At 43.4% G+C, this 20,660-nt stretch overlaps 1 protein-coding gene across 1 annotated transcript in view; it reads left to right on the forward strand.

Moving 5' to 3' along the window:
- The window catches only part of CAPNS1 (calpain small subunit 1), a 47,647-nt gene that overhangs the window by 911 nt on the left and 26,076 nt on the right, over positions 1 to 20,660 (forward strand). The window lies entirely within an intron of this gene.

A 20,660-nucleotide genomic window follows, 5' to 3' on the forward strand; every position in this document is an offset into this window, starting at 1 on the left:
TGTGCATGAAGTCACAAAGATGTCTATGAAGTCGCACTGCCATCCAGTGTGAACCAGGGCTCAAAGGAGATTGTACAGTTTGATTGGACCAGGGGCGGACTGACAACTCATGGGGCCCCCGGGCAATAGGGGATCATGGGGCCCCTGTGTCCTTGCCCACACTCAAAAAAGCCTATGAAAAAGGTACCAGGGGCATCTCATTGGGCCCCATACTGACCCCGGGGCCTCGGGCAGTGCCCGAGTTTCCAAATGGTCAGTCCGCCCCTAAATTTAGGTACAGTGTTGCATGATCGCACAATTGTCATTCAAAGTGCAACAACACTGAAAGCTAAAAATTGTCCTGGGCAGCAAGGGGGTAAAAGTGCCCGGTAGGCAAATGGTTAACCAACGTACTGGTACGTGGCTAGACGTGGGTATGCCCGGGATGATGCCTGCAGCCACAGACATCATCCTGGTATAGTTTTTTTTTTTTTTTTGAGCCGCTGGTTGTCTCTTTTGTAAAAGCAATCCTAGAAGCCAAGTGGCCCCTGGATTGCTTTGACAAGCAGGTGGGGGGGGGTCGTCTTTCATGGCGTTATTGGCCTGTCCAGTCCCACTGGGGCACCCAATCAACCAGCCGGCGCTTCCGCTGTCTGATCATATAGTCAAAGTCTGTAAGTGCTCTGTTCACCTCTGTGATATAGAGAACCGGAAGCGATGACCTTACATCACTTCCAGTTTACCTGGATGAAAACGGCACCATTTTTAAAAATGCAAAGCATTTGATCCCATAGATCTTGGTATGATCAAATGCTTTTAAGGGCAAAAGAGGGATCTTTGATCTCCCAGATGTCTCCATAAAGAGTACCTGTCAGAGGCCAATTGTTGTCACAAGGATTGTTTACGTTCCTTGTGACAGCAATAAAAGAGATTTAAAAAAAATGTAAAGCTACAGTGTAAAAATGAAGGAAAAAAAATGTAAAGTGCCCCCGTCCTCCCATGCTCGCGTGCAAAGGTGAATATTTGCAGTGGTCCCTTGTGCACACAGGCAACAATCGTCCCACACATGTGAGGTATCAGTGTGAACGGCAGATCATGGACAGTAATTCTAGCACCAGACCTCCTATGTAAATCTAAAATGGTAACCTGTAAAGGCTTTAAAGCGTCGCCTATGGATAGTAAAATTTACGCCATTTGTCAGTGTTGCACGGGCGTGTGCAATTTTAAAGTGTGACATGTTTGATATCTATTTCCTTGGTGTAACATCATCGTTTATATTTTCCAAAAAAATTGGGTTTCAGATTGTTTGTTTGTTTTTTTTTTTTTTGCTTCAAAAAAGTGGATGTTTAAAAAAAATAAATAAATAAATAAATTACGTTTGAAAAACCACTGCGCAAATACCGTGTGACCTATAAGTTGCAGCACCCACCCTTGTTGCGCTTCGGTCTCTGCTTTAAACAAATTTATAATGTTTGGAGATTCTAAGAAATTTTTAGCAAAAAAACTGATTGTTACTTTGTAAACAAAATATGCCAGAAAAGTCCTGGTCTTTAAAGCGGAGTTCCACTCAAAAGTAGAAGCTCCACTTCTTTGCCTCCACTCCCTCCTCTACTGCCATATTTGGCACCTTTTGGGGGAAGTGGGTACCTGGTTTTGACAGGTACCGCTCAGTTCGGCCCCCTCCTCCCTCCCGCAGTCTCCTGGGATCTGTCACAGGTCCCAGGAGACTGCCGGACCAATTAGGAGGTGCAGCGCGACTTGCACATGTGCAGTGGGCACCAGACTGTGAAACCGCAAACTGTCACAGCCTGGTGCCCACAGTAGAGATACCGGCGCCATGGAGGACAGAAGGAGAGAAGGGATGGCGCGGGTGAGAACATTGCTGGACCCCGGGACAGGTAAGTGTGTGTTTATTAAAAGTCAGCAGATACAGTTTTTGTAGCTGCTGACTTTTAATAAACACAAAACTGTCTGGAACTCCGCTTTAAGTGGCTTAAAAAAAGTTCCCTGATACACCGCCATCATCAATCATGTAGTCCAGTGATGTACGGTAGGTCCACGTCAATCATGATGAACGCCGTCCACCGACGCACATGAAAAAAATAAAAAACCCACCTGCTGACACAGCTGCTTTGTCGCTTGGCTCCTACCGAACGACCGCATTGCACCCCCTCCCCTCCTCCAGTCGCTAAGGAGACAAAAGGGTGGGGTCACCCATCATTGATTGCTGCCGAATGACTGCGCCGCTTCAACCCACCCCCGTCACATCTACATGCGGTTTTGCTGCTACTCCATTGAAGTCTATGGGGCACAAAAACACACTGTATTGCACAGGCACCTCCCCCAAAGTTGCATCGCAGTAGTGTTGCATTGATGTGATTAGGCACCATTGAAAACAATGTGATTTCCATTGCCATGCGATTCTGTGCAAATCAAGTAACATTTGAAATCACACTTGTGTAAACAGGGCCCAATTGTGTATAAATTGTTTCAAAACAGTCCCCAGGGTTTTTAAATAACCAAATATATTTACTGATGTCTGTTTTATGTTTTGGTGTATTGTTTGCTAAAATTCCAAACTTTTCTATGCAAGTCAAAAGTAAGAGTGACGGTGGCCATACACCCCTGAGCAGAGTGTAGACCTGGTGATTTTAGCTGTCCATAGATGGATCAACATTTGGCCAGTGCAGCAAAGACCAGCCGAATTTCAGTCTGTCTATGGGTGATCCCACTCAAGAGGCATCAGTCTGATAAGGACTCCTGTAATGGACTGACGGTAAGCTTTTGTTTGATCAACTGCATTACTGATCCATATATTCTGACAGTGGAGTAGCACCTGCTGTCAGAACACAATGACACCGTGGGGAGAATTCCTCTATCTACTCCACTTGTGTGGATGCGGGAATCCGTTCAGTCCTTTTTTTTTTTTTTTTTTTTTGATCAGCCTGCTGTAGTCATCTAGGACCAGTTTTGAAAGCTTTTTGGTCATTTTACAGGAGCACCTATTGAAATCTATGGGACCAAAGATGGAAACAGATTGGTGTGAAAGCAGGCTAAGGCTCCATTCACAGTTCCCGATCTGAATTTGTAGGCAAAATCGCAGCAATTCTGCCTGCTATTCCAAATTATGTGGCAATCTCTGCCCAACGTGTGTTTTGGTGCCATCACCATTCCATGAACGTGCACAATTTTAAAGTGTGGCACGTTGGGTATCTATTTACTCGCTGTACCATCCTCTTACATATTTTACAAAACAATTGGGGCATATATTTTTTTTTAATCAAAAGTGTATTTTTTTCCAAAATATATATATTCCTTTTTAAAAACTGCACGTTTTGGTTTTCGGCCAAGTGCGTTTTAAATTTTCGGTTTCGGGACCAGAATTTTAATTTCGGTGCACCACTATTATCTATGTGCGACAAGCAAAATCACGTGCAAGTTGCTCAACAAAAAAACGCGAGTGGGAACTATTAGAGTGTGAATGCAGATTTCGTCGTGCAGCTAACATTACCGCATCTCTAAAAAGCGATTTGAGAGGCGTTTGGTGATGAGGAGGCATCTGATTTATCCCCTGTAAAAGTCGCACTAGCACGGCACAACTGAGCTTTCATTTGAATGAGAATTTGGGGGGGCGGGGGTAAGTTTTGGCAGCGGCATGTGTTCACTCCCGCCCATCTTCCTTCTTACTACTAGATACACTGTGACCTACATACATAGATACCTTCACAGACATGTCAGAGTGAGCACATTTCCTGTGTCCTGGTGTGGGCAAATGTTCTGTATGGATTCTAAATTCATGGATCCGTCAGGATAGGAAATACAGCAGATAAGATGACACCAGGGGTGGACTGACAACTCATGGGGCCCCCGGGCAATAGGGGATCATGAGGCCCCTATGTCTTTGCCCAAACTCAAAAAAACCTATGAAAAAGGTGCCAGGGGCATCTCATGGGGCCCCCTACTGACCCCGGGCCCTCGGGTAGTGCCCGAGTTTCCAAATGGTCAGTCAGCCCCTGGATCAGACCCCTCCACACAGCCCAATTGGCCCTCTCGGTGGATGCTGGTCTTATTAGTATCTCTTCTTTGTTATGCCCTCTCATACTAGTCTGGCTGATCAGATTAGGACTGGGTCACAGGAGGCATCCTGCATGCAGTGGTTGTATTAAGAATGATGGTTATTGGGTCCAGAGCGCTTCCCATCGACATTCACAGCAGTCATCAGATCGCTGGTTTTGTTGCCGATTTCTAGGGAAGATGCTGGGAGAGAAACCCACTGACTTCTACCCGGTGATCAGAGTTTTGCAGTTGCCGGTTGGAGCTGTTATACTAGTCTGGGTGTGTGTGCAGCAGATACCCCGAGGCAGCTCTTTCAAGGTTTCTATACCAACATGCGGGTCCATGTTATATTTGCATTACACTCATCATACCCAATCCTCAATGTCTGTTCTCTGCATATTGAAGAATTCATCCTGCATTGAATTAGTTCTAAAACCAAAAAGTGTTTTTTTTTTTTTTTTTTTAAAGTGTTACTAAGCAGAGGACCCTGCATTCACTATATCTGGTCTCCTACAGTACTCAAAACATGGAATCGCAATTATTTTAGTAAATCTAAACTGCTAAATACCTTTTTTTCATCATCAGTATATGACAGTCTTGTGACGTCTATCAGTGTCCAGCAGAGCACTGGTTAAAGCTTGTAGGAGGAGTTTTCATTCTCCCCTGATTGTCCTATGAGGCTTCAGGACCCCTAACCCTCTGTCTGGACTTCACTTTTTGGCCCTGTGCTGATCACATGCACTCTCCAAAGAAAAAAAAAACTCTCTAGCATTACACACCAAATTAAGCATGCGCAGCTTGCCCCCAAAACTCTGTTCTATCAGAAGATGGATTGGGGACTGTGGAAGAAGAGGAGGATCAGCAAAGAAAGGATCAAACAGCCTTTTTACACAATGATGACAATTAACCTATTAGGTTCCACAGTGAGTATAACAAGCATGCTTTACTGCATATACAGACTGATTCTACTATTGCGGGTATAGTAACCCTTTAATGCATGCCCTGTATTAAAGTAGAAAAACATTTTTCAGCTTGCTGTCCACCCCACCTCCTCAATTGATCCAGCACTGTGTACGGCTGCACTCTACTCTCCCCTCACTTCCTCTTCACACAAGGACTTGGGCAGCAGCAGAAGCCATTGGCTCCTGCTGCTGTCAATCAAATTCTATGAGGCGGAAGTGGGAGTGGGGCTAAGCTACTCTGTGTGTGTCTATGGAGTGTGGTTCCATTATGCACACAGCAGCCCTGATCCTCCTCTTCTCGGGTCTCCCGCTGGCGCTCCTGTCCCCTCCCTGCTGCTGAGTGCCCTCAGAGCAAGCAGCTTGAAATAGGGGCACCCAAGCAGGCTAACTCCAGTCCTGCTGCTCTACATTTCCATTCACAAACAGAGCTGCAGTTTGCCCGCCCCCCCCCTTCTTCATTGGCTCACTGGCTGTGATTGACAGCAGCGGGAGCCAATGAGGTGGGAGAGTCCCCAGAGAGCCAAGGCTCTTGTGCACATCACTGGATTGCAGTGGGGCTTAGGTGAGTGTTAGGGGGGCTGCTGCACACACAAGGTTTTTTACCTTCATGCATGATGGTAAAAAACCTTGAGCCTTTACAACCAATGTAAAGCGGAAAATCACCCAAAAGGGGAAGTTCTGCTTGTTTGCATCCCCTCCACTTCTCTTTAACAATTGGCACTTTTTTTTGGGGGGGGTGGGGGAGTGGATACCTGGTTTTGACCATTGCACAGAGCAGGTAAGTATGACTATTGCCCTCTGACGCCCCCTATACTTGCCCGAGTCCTCACTCTATCCAGCACAGTGCCCATCAGTGGTGGATCTCTCCTCTCTCATAGGCTTTGTTAAGGCAGTGGGAGACATTGGCTCCTACTCTCACTCATATCCTGTGCCTGGGGGAAGGGTCAATCTGCATCATCTGTGTCTATGGATGTAGGTAGTGCAGTTCAGCATCAAGCCTGCAGGTGTGCCACCATAGCAAGCAACTTCCTATAGTGGCACACCAAGAAGAGGAGGAGTGGAGAGCACTGGCAGGGGACCCCAGACGAGGAGGCAAGTGTAACGTGTAATACTTTACAATCACTTTAATTGTAGGTGGATGTATTCACCTTGGTGTACCGTGGCTTTGAACCTGAATTGTACCATTGCAAAGCAGAATTGTGCTTATCAGCTGGAGTGTTGGTTTTGGTATACCATTCCAGATTGGTCACGTTGGCAGTCACTAATGATTTGCTGTAGTTCAGACTACTTATAGCATCAAACTGCAGAACAACATGTTTAAAGAGGTGTTCAATATGTCAATCTAAAACATCCAACACGTTTCAGGGAAAGTACCATTACTCTTTCATCAGGGTTCAACACAGAATAAAACTGAGATGGACTTGAAGAAAACCGTGGCCTTACAGATTAGAACCCGTATTAAACTATTCTTCTGAGGTGGAGGCTCCATTGCTGCCCAGCAATTGTTACATTCTATAGATGAGGTCCCTGTGTGGATGAATTGTGCCAGAGTTATGAATCCCGGTGGGGGAGTGTTACATGATCATCTTTTAATAAAGTGAATGTGTTGACCTCGGTGTGCAGTGACTTTGGTTGTGAATTGGACAATCGTGGAACAATAGCTACACATGGACTGCACAATGATGTGACTACAGTATGGGCGCTGGGGTGGTCATCCATCTATTTGGGGGCAACACCAGTCCCCCTAAGTCCATCCAAGTTTTAGCCTGTGTTTAGACATGATGATGGGGGAATGGTGTTGCCCCGAAACATGTTGGTTGTTTTTATTAATTTAGGCCCCATTCACATCTGGGGATTTGGGACCAGGGGCGTAATTGCTGCGATTCAGCCTGATTCCAAATCGCACTGCTGTCATGGCAGAACATGGCACACATGTTTGTGTCCCATTCATTTTTATTGTGGCAAACCACATCGTGCGAAGCTTGCCGCTCAAAAGGAACTCCTGCACCTTTTTGGGGGACAAGCTGTGCGCATACAGTTTACCACATGATTTTGTTGCGCGACAATCGCGGCAAAACCTCACTCAAACACTAATGGTGCGTTTTGCCGTGATTGCAGTGCGATTTGGAATCGTGGGCAGAAGAGCCCAGATAATTAACTGTTAGGCTCTGTTCACATCTGGCGATTTGGAATTGTGGGCAAGTCATTTTTAATGGCATTGCAAATGCCTATGTGGCAATCGCAGCAAACCGCAGACTAACGAAGCTTGTCGCCCAGAAGGGAGCAGGAGCTTCTTTTGGGCGATAAGCGATAAATGGTACCCAAACACGTGAACAGGGCCTAACAGTTTAAATTATCTCGGACTCTTATCTGTTTTTGGTCTGATGGTCTTTCTGTATTTCTATGGTTTGGGCCCCAGTTTTTAAACTGTCAGCTAGCCCAATTAAGCCCCACCGTTGGCTAGCCAGACCATCAATCACTGCGATAGGCCAATAGGAGATGGAAGGAGCGGTCAGCTCATATTGCATAACCTTTTGGCCAGTTATGGGGGAGGTGGTGGTACAGTGGTTACAGCCACAACCTTATTACCTGTGTAGGAAGTGAGGGAATGTTTCCTAAATGGAGAAAATTTTAGTGGTCATCTGTTGGCATGCAGTGTCATGGCACATTCTTCACAATTGTGAGAAATTCTTTCTGATATGTCACTTCCACATGGTTTGATGAGACAAAATATCTTTCACAGCTTATGCTCTAGTTGTCAGATATGGTGATATAAGCAACTGTGACAACACTCTCAGATGGGTATTGATGGATGGAGGGAGCTTGTCCATCTTATGAAGATCTGCCATGGTATACCCCCCTACCTTTGTTGATGTGGCAGTCGGTTGTGGGGAAAGGGATGCTGAGAAATGCTCATTACTGTGCTTACTACTCCTACATTGTGAAATTCCTGCATGTGATGGTACCATCCAATCTATTTTCCTAAGGGCTCATTTACACTTGCTTAGACCTTAACACACATGAAAATGCCTACCGCTTCAACAAGCTTTTTTTATGTGTTTTTGATGCTTCTGTGATGCTTTAATGAAGCTTGGCAAATGCCCTGTGTGTGTGCTGATTTTTAGCTCATTGGTAGCCTTGTTGCAGATCCCCAGCTCTTTACTACCCTTGTTCAACAGATCCCCAGGTTATTAATATCCTTGTTCAGCAGATTCCCTGCTCAGTAGTATCCCCAGTTCTGCTGATCCCCTGCTCAGTGGTAACCCCCAGCTCTACCGATCCCCCACTTAGTAATAACCCCCAGCTCTGCTGATCCTCTCTCTTGTCCCTGTCAACCTCCCGTTGTATTGCTCCCACTCTGCACATGTGTCGTCACATTGTTCGCTTCTTCTGCTCCGGTCTGCCAGCTCTGCTGATCCTCCGCTGCTCTGTCCTCTCTTCCCACTCCCCTTCAGCTATAGGAGTTGATTTACTAAAGGCAAACAGACTGTGCTGTTTGCAAAGTGCAGTTGCACTCTGCAAGAGCAGTTGCTCCATGGCTTAGTAAATGAGCCGACTTCCATCATCCAATCATGTGCAAGCAAAAGTGCTTTTTTTTAAAGTTTGCTTGCAAATGATTGGGTATTTCTTGCAAAGTGAATCTTTTTCTCATTTACAAAGTTCTGAAGTAATTGCACTTGCACTGGCGCACAGTCTATTTGCCTTTAGTAAATCAACCCCATAATGTTCCCATGTTGCACCCCACGTGTGTCGTCTGCTAGTTGCTCCATTCCAGTCTGGACCCCGCTTTCCTTCCTTCCTGCTGCTGCACACCAAATGTGATGTCTACACCAGACACTCCCAGAATATATACACATGAACCAGAAGTGACTGCTGATGACATCTTTCCGGTTCGCTTGTTGGTTGCTCAGTGCATCCTGGGATGTCTCATACCTGCAATACCTCCAAAACAAATCAAACCTTAACCCCCGGTTCACACTTAAGTGTTTTCTGCAGCATTTTGCAGAACCGCAATACAGTCCATTTAGCATGATTTCCTATGGGGCACGTTCACATCTCTGCATTTTCATCTGGTGCGTTTTTTGGAGAGGGTCAGGGACTTTTTTGAATGCAAAAAGTTGCATTGCTTCTATAGACCAATGAAAAGCATTTAGTGCATTTTGATTCTTTTTTGTTGCGTTTTTTATGCGTTTTAAATCTGCCTTTCACCAAGAAAAATTTTTAAAAACCCGCAAAAAAAATGCGAAACACATAAAAAACGCAAGTGCAAAAACACAATCCAAAACGCAATGCAGAAACAGATCAAATGTCAACTGCATAGGTGTGAACCCAGCCTAACTCTGAATAAAAGCCTCTCAAAAGCTGCAGGTGCTGTTAGTGGGTATTCTGGTAGACGTCTATGGTGGCTTTGATGCACCAAGAAAGCAACATGGCGTATATTTTTTTGAAGCAAAGCAAATGCAACATGTGGACACGACTCTAAGCCTGCCATTTTATTTAGTGACCGGGGCTTTAAAAAAACATGTCCAATGCCACATTTTGAAGCAAGTGTAAAGGAGGCCTAAATAAGCCGCGTTTTGGCAAACGTTGTAAATGTCACTAAATTTTCTGAGTTACATGGGTCTCCTATGTCTACTTGCCCTTTTAGGTTTTATTTTGCTGTGTAATTAGACAGAAATGTGGTATTGCAGGTGGAGACTGACCAGTTCCAGCGAGCGATGTGTGGGAGTTGTTTTCCTTCGGGGTAACAGGGCCGGATAATGAAAGTGGGGGGGAATGCTCACACCCCTGCATTCCTGCCAGACTTGTAGAGCAGGTATGTCTGTATCATAAAAACGAACCACCTTGCGCATAGTGTAAAGTAAATCAGTGCAATATTCTATTCAAAATGTGAAAAAAAGGGACGCCGCACACTAACAAGCATCAGGATACCAAAGCACAAATACAACTTCAATCAAAAATAGATCCTTTCAGAATCCTATCAGAACAGATTCTATCAGAAAAATTTTGAACAAATATAGTGACAACATTCCGGGATATAGGTGCGCAGGCACAAATGTGATCATATTCAAAACTGCAAATTAATATTGTGGATAGTTCATATAATAAGTGAACTGCAAGCGCCAGTGATCCGTGATGCAGATCCAGTACTTCATCGTCAGACAAATTCCTCCCGGTCACCAGAAGCAGAGACCCGAAAATTTAAGAGGTCTACAGCGCCTGGATACAGGACAAAGCCTGTCAATAGCTGGGTTCTCACATACATGTAAAAATCAGCGTTTTTGTTTTTGCTAGAACTATACTTAGAATCCCTAAACATTGTATCTTTTTCTGGAAGCAGAGACCCCGGAGATTAAAATGGTGGTTGTGACCATTTTGTATGTTGCATGACATTTGCGCAGCGGTTTTCAAATCAAAAGGTGCTTACACAAATTATTAGTGTAAGGGTGTGCACACTTATGCAACCATTTTATTTTAGTTTTTTATTTTTACTTCCCTCCACCTAAGGGATTTCAGTTTGTTTTTGTACAGTTTATAGGTTACATTAAAGGTGGAAAAAGTTCTGTGTCTCATTTTTTTTTTTTTTTACATCATAGAAACCTGACATTTTAACGGGTGTGTAGACTTTTTATATCCACTGTACGTATGTGTACATCCCTTGTGATAGCATGGACTGTGACAGGTCCTCTTTATAGAGAGAACTGGGGTCTGTTGGACCCCAGATCTCTCCTCTGGCCTCCAGAGCATCTGATCAAACCAAGATTGGTTTGATCAGATGCTGTATAAGCTGCGAAAGGCTTGTAAACAATAACTCAAAATTGTATTTTTTTTGGCTTGCAATTACTGCTGAAGGCTCCCCAAGAGCAAAACCCAATATCGCTGTGTGTTGATGGAGGAATCAAGTGATTTTCTGTCCTGTAACCTGCGGTTGTAGGAAAGAAAATCAAATCTTCTATGGCCTGCCTTGCTATGAGATTTTACTGCCCCTCAACCGCTAGTGCGAACAAGCCTTTTAGAATGTTCAGGAGCCCATTCCAACAAATGGGCTGCCCTAGCACAAAGTAATGGACATCAACACGAGATGTCCTCTTGCTTCTTCTTGCATTTCCAAGACAGACCATGAAGGGTAACCTTTCCAGGGGAACACACTGTAACACATATGCTGGTAGGGTTTTGAAGGCTTCCTACTGTACCCAAAACATGTTTGTTTTAGCTATACTTTCTCTTTATTTGCTGCAACTTCTAGTGACTATATCTATATGACTGAAGTGTACCTTTTATGACCCTTCACGTATTAGTGGTGCAACCAGTTCCTCCAGTAATAATCCCTTTATTGTAATATGATGCTGTGAAGCCGAGTATGCATACACAGGAGCAGGTGGGGCCACTTCTGGACACAAATTTGTTCCATGGTCTAATGCTTGTGATAGAGCTTCTCTCCATCAATTGATTTGCATGCAGAATGACTTTTATTTGAATATCGTTTCCTCTTTTATAGTAAGGCTTTTTGTGTAGAACAGTATGTGAACCCGAATTACAAATTTGTTCTACTAAAGGCCAGTTGTTGATGTAAATTCTGATAAATGATTGCACACCTTTCATGTGGTTTAAGAAGAGACCCATGAGAATGAAACTTGAAACTATCCAATGCCAGGTCAATGAGGGATAGGCCCAGTCTGGCTAGCAAAGTATCCCACAGCTTTACAAACTTTCCTGGGCATCCCCGGTGTTGAAAAATAAGTTTCTCTAAACATGAGGTATATCCCATAGAGTCCACCCATTCTGTATGGATTGGCGGCTGTTCAGCATTCTAGTGTAAGATGAGGTTCCTGGCTTGAAACAAAGCCCTGTGGTCTGTCAGCTGTGGGTCATCTAAGATGCCCAATAGGCATATTTTAAGGTCTAAGGCAGCCTTTCTCAACCAGGGTGCCCAGACAACCTGGGGTGCCTTGGGTTTTCTTCAGGGGTGTCTTGGCAAAATGTGTAAAATATGCCCAAAACTTGTATACAAGCCAGCAGGTGAAACAACCCTGCCTTTTAGTTACACAAAGCCACAGGTTTTCATTGTGCACTATTACGACCTTCTAGCTGCTGGCTTCCTGACAACCAATGACATCAGTTGATAAGGAGGGTGTCAGCTGCCTGTACAGCATCCTTTTTTGACCCTCCCCTGCCCCCCTCGATCAGTGCTGGGGTCATATTAGCTCAGTGATTAATAAAAATGAGGGAGAAAAGAAACACTGGAACACTACTCGGTACTAGTGGTGTAAAAGTGTATTTGCTTTGAAAGAATAAATCACCTCCAATGTTGGGTGTCCTACATGTGTGGATGTTGTTGCGTTATATAAAACTATTAGAATCATTTTTCACATTTTAGAATTGGGTGCCTCAAGACTGTCCATCATTTTAAAGGGTGCCTCGGGACTGTCCATTTTAAAGGGTGCTTTGACTGACAAAAGGTTGGGAAACACTGGTCTAAGGTAATCTGAAACACCGCATTCAATGTGTCCACCACTTTGGCCCTGTACCTGTGTAATTTCTGGCAGCGCCAAAACATGTGGATAAGGGTACCTCTATCTCGTCAATATTTGCAGCAAATAGAAGAGTCTAACAAACCCATTGCTTGTAATTTGGAGTATAGTGCGCCCTCTGAACAATGTACAGTTGTGAAAGTCTCTGGGATGCATTCAAAGAGCTAAGGTGCACAGATTCCAGGACACTTTTTCATTGATCTTTATCAAAAGTACCTACATCCCTCTCCCAATTCTCTGAGGCCTTGCAGTAAAAACCCTCCAGGTAGACTGAGAGGAGCATCCTATAACACTGGGATATGAGACCTTTTGTTGTGAATGAATTTTGGATAAGATGAAAAACAGGGGTAGGAGACCAGCTCCAGTCCCACGAGGGGCCCTGGGCGTTTACGGCATGTTTAAGCTGCATGTAGTAAAAAAGCATAGAATTCGGGAGGTGAAACCTAGTCTGTAGCTCTTGAAAAGATAGCAAGATGCCATCTTGAAAAATATGAAGGTGTGTGAGGCCCCGTGCCCACCATCTAGGATCATGCTTGAGTTCAGCTAGTTCAGGTATGGCCTCGTTATGCAAAATGGGGGTATAGCTGGTAAACCCCTGGACCTTATCTAATTGTGTAACCTTCGCCCAGATTTTGTACATTGGCACATAAGTAGGGAAAAGCTTATTAGAATTACAGAAATTCAGTGATTCCAGCCCACCTGGCAAGTCCTGAGCATTGGTGAAAAACAAAATAATAGCAAGAATGGAGTCTTTACACAAAGAAGGGTCTGAGGAACATGTCTGGAGGCCAGTGTGAAGGTGCTGTAGTTGAGCAGCCAGGTAATAGAGCTGGGGGTTAGGCAATGCAATACCTCCATTATCTTTGGGCCTCTGTAGTTGCTCTAATCTAAGTCTGGGTGGTCTGTCCCTCCAAAGTAAAAACCAATAAATTAGAGTTTACTGTGCGTAAAAGGCAAAGGGGTACTACCATAGGGGTGTTGTGGAGTAAGTACAACAGCTGAGGTGTGAGAATCATTTTTATGAGATTGGCCCTACCAATGAGGGAAATCCATAGTTTCCCCCATATTTTGACCTTCGCTTTAAACCGGAGTAGTAGGGGGAGAATAATAACCTTACAATAATCAGTCAGAGAAGGTGTAATGAATACCCCTAAATATTTAAACGTGGAGGTAATTTATACAAGATAAAAGGAGGAGCGTTTGGGGTCAACAGGGTTGTCAAAAGGCAGCAAGGCAGATTTAGACCAATTGATGGTAAGACCAGAGTAAGTGCCAAAGCTAAAGACAATAGACATAGCAGTTCTTATGGAAGGCCCGGTGCCCCCCAAAAGAAGAAGCTTGTCGTCTGCGTAAAGCATTATTTTTTTCCTCAATTAAGGGGTCGTAGCGGAAGTCTAAGATGCCTTCAGTCGATCTAATGAGTACTGCCAGCGGTTCAGTGGAGAGAGCAAACAGGAGGGGAGATAACTGGTTCCCCTGCCTTGTGCCCCTCTCCAGTTGAAAGGCCTCCGACACATGCCCTCCCTCTCTAATAACACCCTGTGGTGCATGATTCAGTAACCGTACCCAGGATATAAATGTATCCCTAAATCCAAACTGCTCAAGGGTTTTCCAGAGATATAACCATTCAGTGCTGTCAAACGTCTTGTTAGCGTCTAATGACAGCAGTGAGTAGTCTCAAGTGTTATCGGCTGGGGTCTGCATATTAATATAGAGATGTCTCAAATTAATTACCGTCGATTTTTGTGGCATAGTCACAAGTCCTAGTTGCTTCACAGCTTGCTTCCTGTGCAAGTCACGCGACACTTTATGGTCCCACAGCTTTCTGGGACCTGTGAATTGTCTCAGAAAGCTGCTGGCAAAGAGAGGAGCAGGAGTGGGTACCTGTCAAAACAAGGTACCTGCTTCCCCCCCAGAAAATATAGTGTCCAAAAGTGTTAGAGGAGGGGGAAAAGAAGGAAGAAAAGTGTAACTTGCCCTTTTGAAGTACTGCTTTAAGGGCCCTTTCACACTGGCAGAATTCGTCAAGTAGATCTGCTTGGATCCGCTCCATTTGTGCAGAGGAGACATGGACACGGCCCGCTGTTCTCTATGGAGTGGTAGGATGTAAATGGACTGCCTGCCTGTTAACATCTGACTATCATTTGATCTGATTCTCTGGATGGATGGGGTACGGATCCATCCATCTACTTTTAGTGGATCGGATGCAGGCAGGTATAAATGGACATACAGGTGAAACTCGAAAAATTAGAATATCCTGCAAAAGTTCATTTTTTTTCAGTAATGCAACTTAAAAGGTGAAACTAATATATGAGACTCATTACATGCAAAGCAAAATAGTTCTAGCCGTGATTTATCATAATTGTGATGATTTTGGCTTACAATTCATGAAAACCCCAAATCCACAATCTCAGAAAATTAAAATATGGTGAAAAGGTGCAATATTCTCGGCTCAAAGTGAACCACTCTAATCAGCTAATTAAGCCATAACACCTGCAAAGGGTTCCTGAGCCTTTAAATGGTCTCTCAGTCTGGTTCTGTAGGAATCACAATCATGTAATAGACTGCTGACCTGACAGTTGTGCAGAAAACCATCATTGACACCCTCCATAAGGAGGGAAAGCCTCAAAAGGTAATTGCAAAAGAAGTTGGATGTTCCCAAAGTGCTGTATCAAAGCACATTAATAGAAAGTTATGTGGAAGGGAAAAGTGTGGAAGAAAAGGTGCACAAGCAGCAGGGATGACCTCAGCCTGGAGAGGATTGTCAGGAAAAGGCCATTCAAAAGTGTTGGGGACTTTCACAAGGAGTGGACTGAGGCTGGAGTCAGTGTATCAAGAGCCACCACACACAGACAGATCCTGGACATGGGCTTCAAATGTCGTATTCCTCTTGTCAAGCCGCTCCTGAACAACAAACAACGTCAGAAGCGTCTTACCTGGGTTAAAGAAAAACAATGACCATGGGATTACTGTGCTTGATTGGCCAGCAAACTCGCCTGACCTGAACCCCATAGAGAATCTATGGGGCATTGCCAAGAGAAAGATGAGACATGAGACAGAACAATGCAGAAGAGCTGAAGGCCGCTATTGAAGCATCCTGGTCTTCCAGAACACCTCAGCAGTGCCACAGGCTGATAGCTTCCATGCCACGCCGCATTGAGGCAGTAATTGCTGCAAAAGGGGCCCAAACCAAGTACTGAGTACATATGCATGCTTATACTTTTCAGAGGTCCGATATTGTTCTATGTACAGTCCTTGTTTTATTGATTGCATGTAATAGTCTAATTTTCTGAGATTGTGGATTTGGGGTTTTCATGAGCTGTAAGCCATAATCATCACGATTATGACAAATCACGGCTTGAACTATCTTGCTTTGCATGTAATGCATCTATCTCATATATTACTTTCACCTTTTAAGTTGCATTACTGAAATTAACTTTTGCACGATATTCTAATTTTTCAAGTTTCACCTGTATGTCAATTTACATCTACCTCCTCATAAAGAACAATGTATGGTCTGATTGGGTCAAGCTGAAAAACGGACAGGCGGACCCGATCGGTCCACCCGTGTGAAAGGGCCTTAACAAGCTGCTTATACTTTAAGTGCAGGAGTCCCGATGTAAGGTTTGCCACACTTTAGCACCCATTCACACTTTGAAGCTTTTTTTTTTTTATTGTGTTTTTAATGCATTAAGTACTGTATAGGGGCTTCTTTGGGGCCAGATAGCGCATTTTTTGCCTATAGACTTTTTATTATGCTTCAGATGTTGAGGCGTGGGCTCCTGAACGCTCAGATATAATTAGTAGCAATTGAAAAGCATGGGATTTGGCTTGTTGAGCAATTTGAAGTTCTGAGCTACAAGACACTCCGGTGTTAATGGGCGCTTTCGCCTCTTTCAATCAGGTTAACCTAACCTTTAAGGTTGGATTCACTCTTGAGTGTAGCATCTTTGAGCATTTTTCACGTGACTTTTGTTCGTGTTTATACGCATTGGAATAGTGTTTTTCAGGCATTTTTGAGCTTTGGTTGCTTTTTTTATTTTTTTGTTTATTTCTTTTTCTATATAGCCAATAGAGAAAAATATCATCTTCTGCATTTGTTGCTATGTTTTTTTCAGCTTCTTTGAGCTTTTCCATCAGCCTTTTTTTTTTTTTTTTTTTTTTATTACTCATTTATTATTTTTTTGTTAGGGTTTGGTTGTTAGTTTTAATTATAATAAAACTAATAATAATTACAATGACAATAGTAAAAAATAAATCTAAAATAAATACAAACAAATCATAAATAAATGAATAATATATCATCACAAATATTAACCCCCTAACCATTTAAAATAAATAAGATATCAGTAATAATAAAAGTAATGCTAATAAAAAGTTGTTATTAATTGATATATTTTTCTTGAGCTTTGGGCTACAAAGTGTGAATGAGGCCTGAGAAGGCTGTCAGTTTACCCATGCAAAACAAGTCTTTTTAAAGCAATTCTAAAGGTTAACTTTTTATTGTTTTGTAAAATAACAAACATGTCTATACTTACCTACCTTGTGCAGTGGTTTTGCACAGAGCAACCTGGATCCTCCTCTTCTTGGGTCCCAGCAGGCTCTTCTAGCTCCACCTGTAGGGTGCCCCCACAGCAAGCAGCTTGCTATAGGGGCACCTGCTGCTCCGTGTGTCCATTCACACACAGAGTTGTGTCTTGGCCCTGCCCCCTCACTCTCCTCATTGGCTGACTGCCTGGCTGTGATTGACATCAGCGGGAGCCAATGGCACCCGCTTGCTGTCTCAGCCAATGAGGAGACAGAGACCCGGGACAACCGAGGCTGTTATTCACATTGCTGGATCGCGATGAGGCTCAGTTAAGTATTGTGGGGGCTAGGGGGTACTGCTGCACACACAGTTTTTTACCTTTTTATGCATAGAATAAATGAAGGTACAAATCTTCAGCCTTTGCAACCACTTTAAAGTCCTCCCCATGCTCCAGCTACTGTTCTGTTCCTCTACAGTCCTTACCCTGTCATCCACACAATGTTGTAGATATCATCCAAATTTGACACAGTTTGGATCTGGTGATGGGCCCTTCGGGACCAAGCACTGCATTATGATCTGAGGTCACCAGCACCCTTATACTCGGGACCATTGAGTGTTTTGAGGCTGCTCTACTGGAGCATCTGAGCAGCATGTGAGTGTCAGGAAGGTGAGTGTCAGGGTACTTACACATGGCTATACAACCACCCTAATTTGTAACCTACCTTATGCAGTGAGGTGCACATGGAAGGGCAGTGCACATGGAAGGGCAGTGCACATGGAAGGGTAAGTGCACATCACAAACAAATTTTCCAGCACTCTTACCAGCTAGACTGAAAAAAAATACATTAGATTGGCCTAACAATTCACATTCAAAACAGGGGTTAGTTGTACACATTTATAAATATTTGTGGAAACCGCAGTGCCTACGTCAAGGCTTCTCTGTATACTGCAGTCCTAACTCTATTTTTGAGAGTCTCCAAGTCGGAACATATACAGCATTGGATAATGGTGGCGCAGGGTTCTGTGTAATAAGTGCTCTGTATGCAAAGTTTAAGCTACACATACTGTACCGTGGGTATAGAAAAGAATCACCCCCTTTAAAATAGTCATTTTGTTTCTTTGCAGCCTGAAATGAAGACAGTTTTTTTTGTTTTATCCCGCTGTATTTATTCAGTGCAACTTATAGCATCCAAGTGAATGAACACCAACATGTGTCAGTATTTTGTTGAAGCACCTTTTACTTTAATTCCAGCCGTTAGTTTAGTTGGAATATGTCTCTACTAACTGTGCACATCTAGACTTTGCAATATTTGCTCACTCTTCTTTGCAGAACTGCTCAAGTTCACTTATATTTGATGGTGACAGTTTATGGACTCCAGTCTTCAAGTCATTCCACAGTTTTTCAATGGGGTTTAGGTCTGGGCTGTGGCTAGGCCATGCAAAGACATTCACCTTTTTCTTCAACCTCTGTGGTCATTTTTCCTTTGTGCTTTGGGTCATTGTCATGTTGGAAGGTAAACTTTCTTCCCATTGATATTTCCCATCCATTTTTCGTTCTATGCTGACAAGTGCTCCAGTCCCTGCTGCAAAGAAGCACCCCATAACATGTTATTTGAATAGTGAGCTGTACTGGATTTGCACAAGACACATCGTTTCGTGTTGAAGCCAAAATATTTCATTTTTAATCTCATTTGACCATAACGCCTTTTTCCATGTGGCCTCAGAATCTTCAAGGCGCGTTTGGCACAGCTCAGTCATGACTGCATGTGACCTTTCTTGAGGAGTGGCTTTTTTTTGCAACCCTCCCATACAATTCACTTTTGTGAATAATTTGTGATATTGTTGTCACACGCACACAATGGCTCTTTCATCCAGTTTGGAGCGATGTCCTGATCCATGGAGGGTCTGTGTTGTAGCAAATGCCTTCCACTTCTTAATAATAGACTTCACTGTGCTTCTAGGCATGGATACAAAAAAGTTTCAAAGGCTTTATCAATCTCCTGACTTGTGCCTGTCCACAACTTTATCCTTGAGATCTTTTGACAGTGCCTTGCCACCACCCATAGTTAATTGCTTCAGTTGCACTATCAGGTACTGAAATGCTCCAGGAAAGCTCTTTTCATGCTGAGCAGATCAAAATGATCACAGTTGAAAGTCAAATGGCTTTGTGTGCCATTGAGAAGATGATTAGCTACACATGATTGAATTTACAAGTCATTTTTAGTAGCAGGTGAAGACTGGGCAAATATTTCAAAGTTAGTAGAGACATGTCCCAACAGACGAAAGGTGGTAAAAGGTGGTTCAACAGAATAATTACACAAAGGAGTGATCCTTTTTCCATTTCATTGATTCTGTTTTTGAATATTTTTATATATTTTTTTTTTTAATTTTTTCCTGGCATGTTGGTGTTCTATCTTTCACTTGGATGTTATAAGTTGCACTGAATAAATACAGCTGGATAAAAAAAAAAATTCTGTCTTCATTTCAGGCTGTAAAGCAACAAAATGTAATTATTTTTTCTCCCCATTATACATGCGTGCAAGCATTAATGCAGCCTATTGTTAGGAAGCAGGCAGCACTTGCTGCCTAGTGTTCTGTATTGCAGGACTCAGATGGCTATTGCAACCTAGTATCCTTGGTTGTTAGGATGCAGGTGGCTATGGCTGGGTAGTGTCAACAGTTGCTAGGATGCAGGCAGCTATTACCACCTAGTGTCTTCCATCGCTAGGACTCGTACTGCTCTCGTACTTCCTTAGAGTTCTGTGTGCTGTACGCTTTTTTTTTTTTTTTTTTTTTTTTTTTTTTTTTTTTTTTTTTTTGTATCCAGTAATCCTACCAAAGTACATGGTGAACGGTCTCTTATGAGGGCCTTACAGCATGAGCGTATTGTCAGCAGATCTGCTTTGTTATAGAGAATCAGACTTTGTAGGATGGCTGTACTGTGACATATCTATGCCTATGAACAGGTGCTGTTAATCCCTGGGCTTGTTTGGATCATATCATCAGAAGCCTGACTCTGGAGTAGATTTATTACTGACCTCCAAGCCAACATCCCAGCATAGTACGTCTACAGTAGACGTCAGAATCCTGTGATATTTTGTCCCTTGCATGTGTTTGTGGCGTCACATCCATGTGCACACTGTGGTTAAAGGATAAGTTCATCTTTCGTAACATGTTACGTGTTACACCGTTATTCAGACCAGCCCCCGGATCTTCTCCCCCTCGCTAGCTGTCAAATTTTTTAAAAAGTGGCCGTGTGGGGCTCCGCCCACCTGACCACGTCTCTCGTTCACATTCCTCTGTACATCCTGTACGGACAAGCAGATATACTGACAGATCTGCAGGAGACCTGCATGGCAGGAGCGATCTACTGATTGCTGCTACAATGCTTTACAGGCTCGTGCAGACAAAAATAATAAATGCACATTTTCTTTAACCTGCAAAACAAATGTGCATTTATTATTTTTTACTAAAAGGTGAACTTATCCTTTAACCCTAGATGCCGAGTGCATGCAAATATGCGGCCTCTCGGAGTCTGGGCCTTGCGTGCCATTAGAAAGTACATATTTGTGTGCCATTAGAAAAATACATATGTGCTAACAG

This window comes from Staurois parvus, unplaced genomic scaffold, assembly GCF_062004578.1.
Source record: "Staurois parvus isolate SC_StPar_1 unplaced genomic scaffold, SC_StPar_1.0 ptg000232l, whole genome shotgun sequence".
Classification (NCBI taxonomy): domain Eukaryota; kingdom Metazoa; phylum Chordata; class Amphibia; order Anura; family Ranidae; genus Staurois; species Staurois parvus.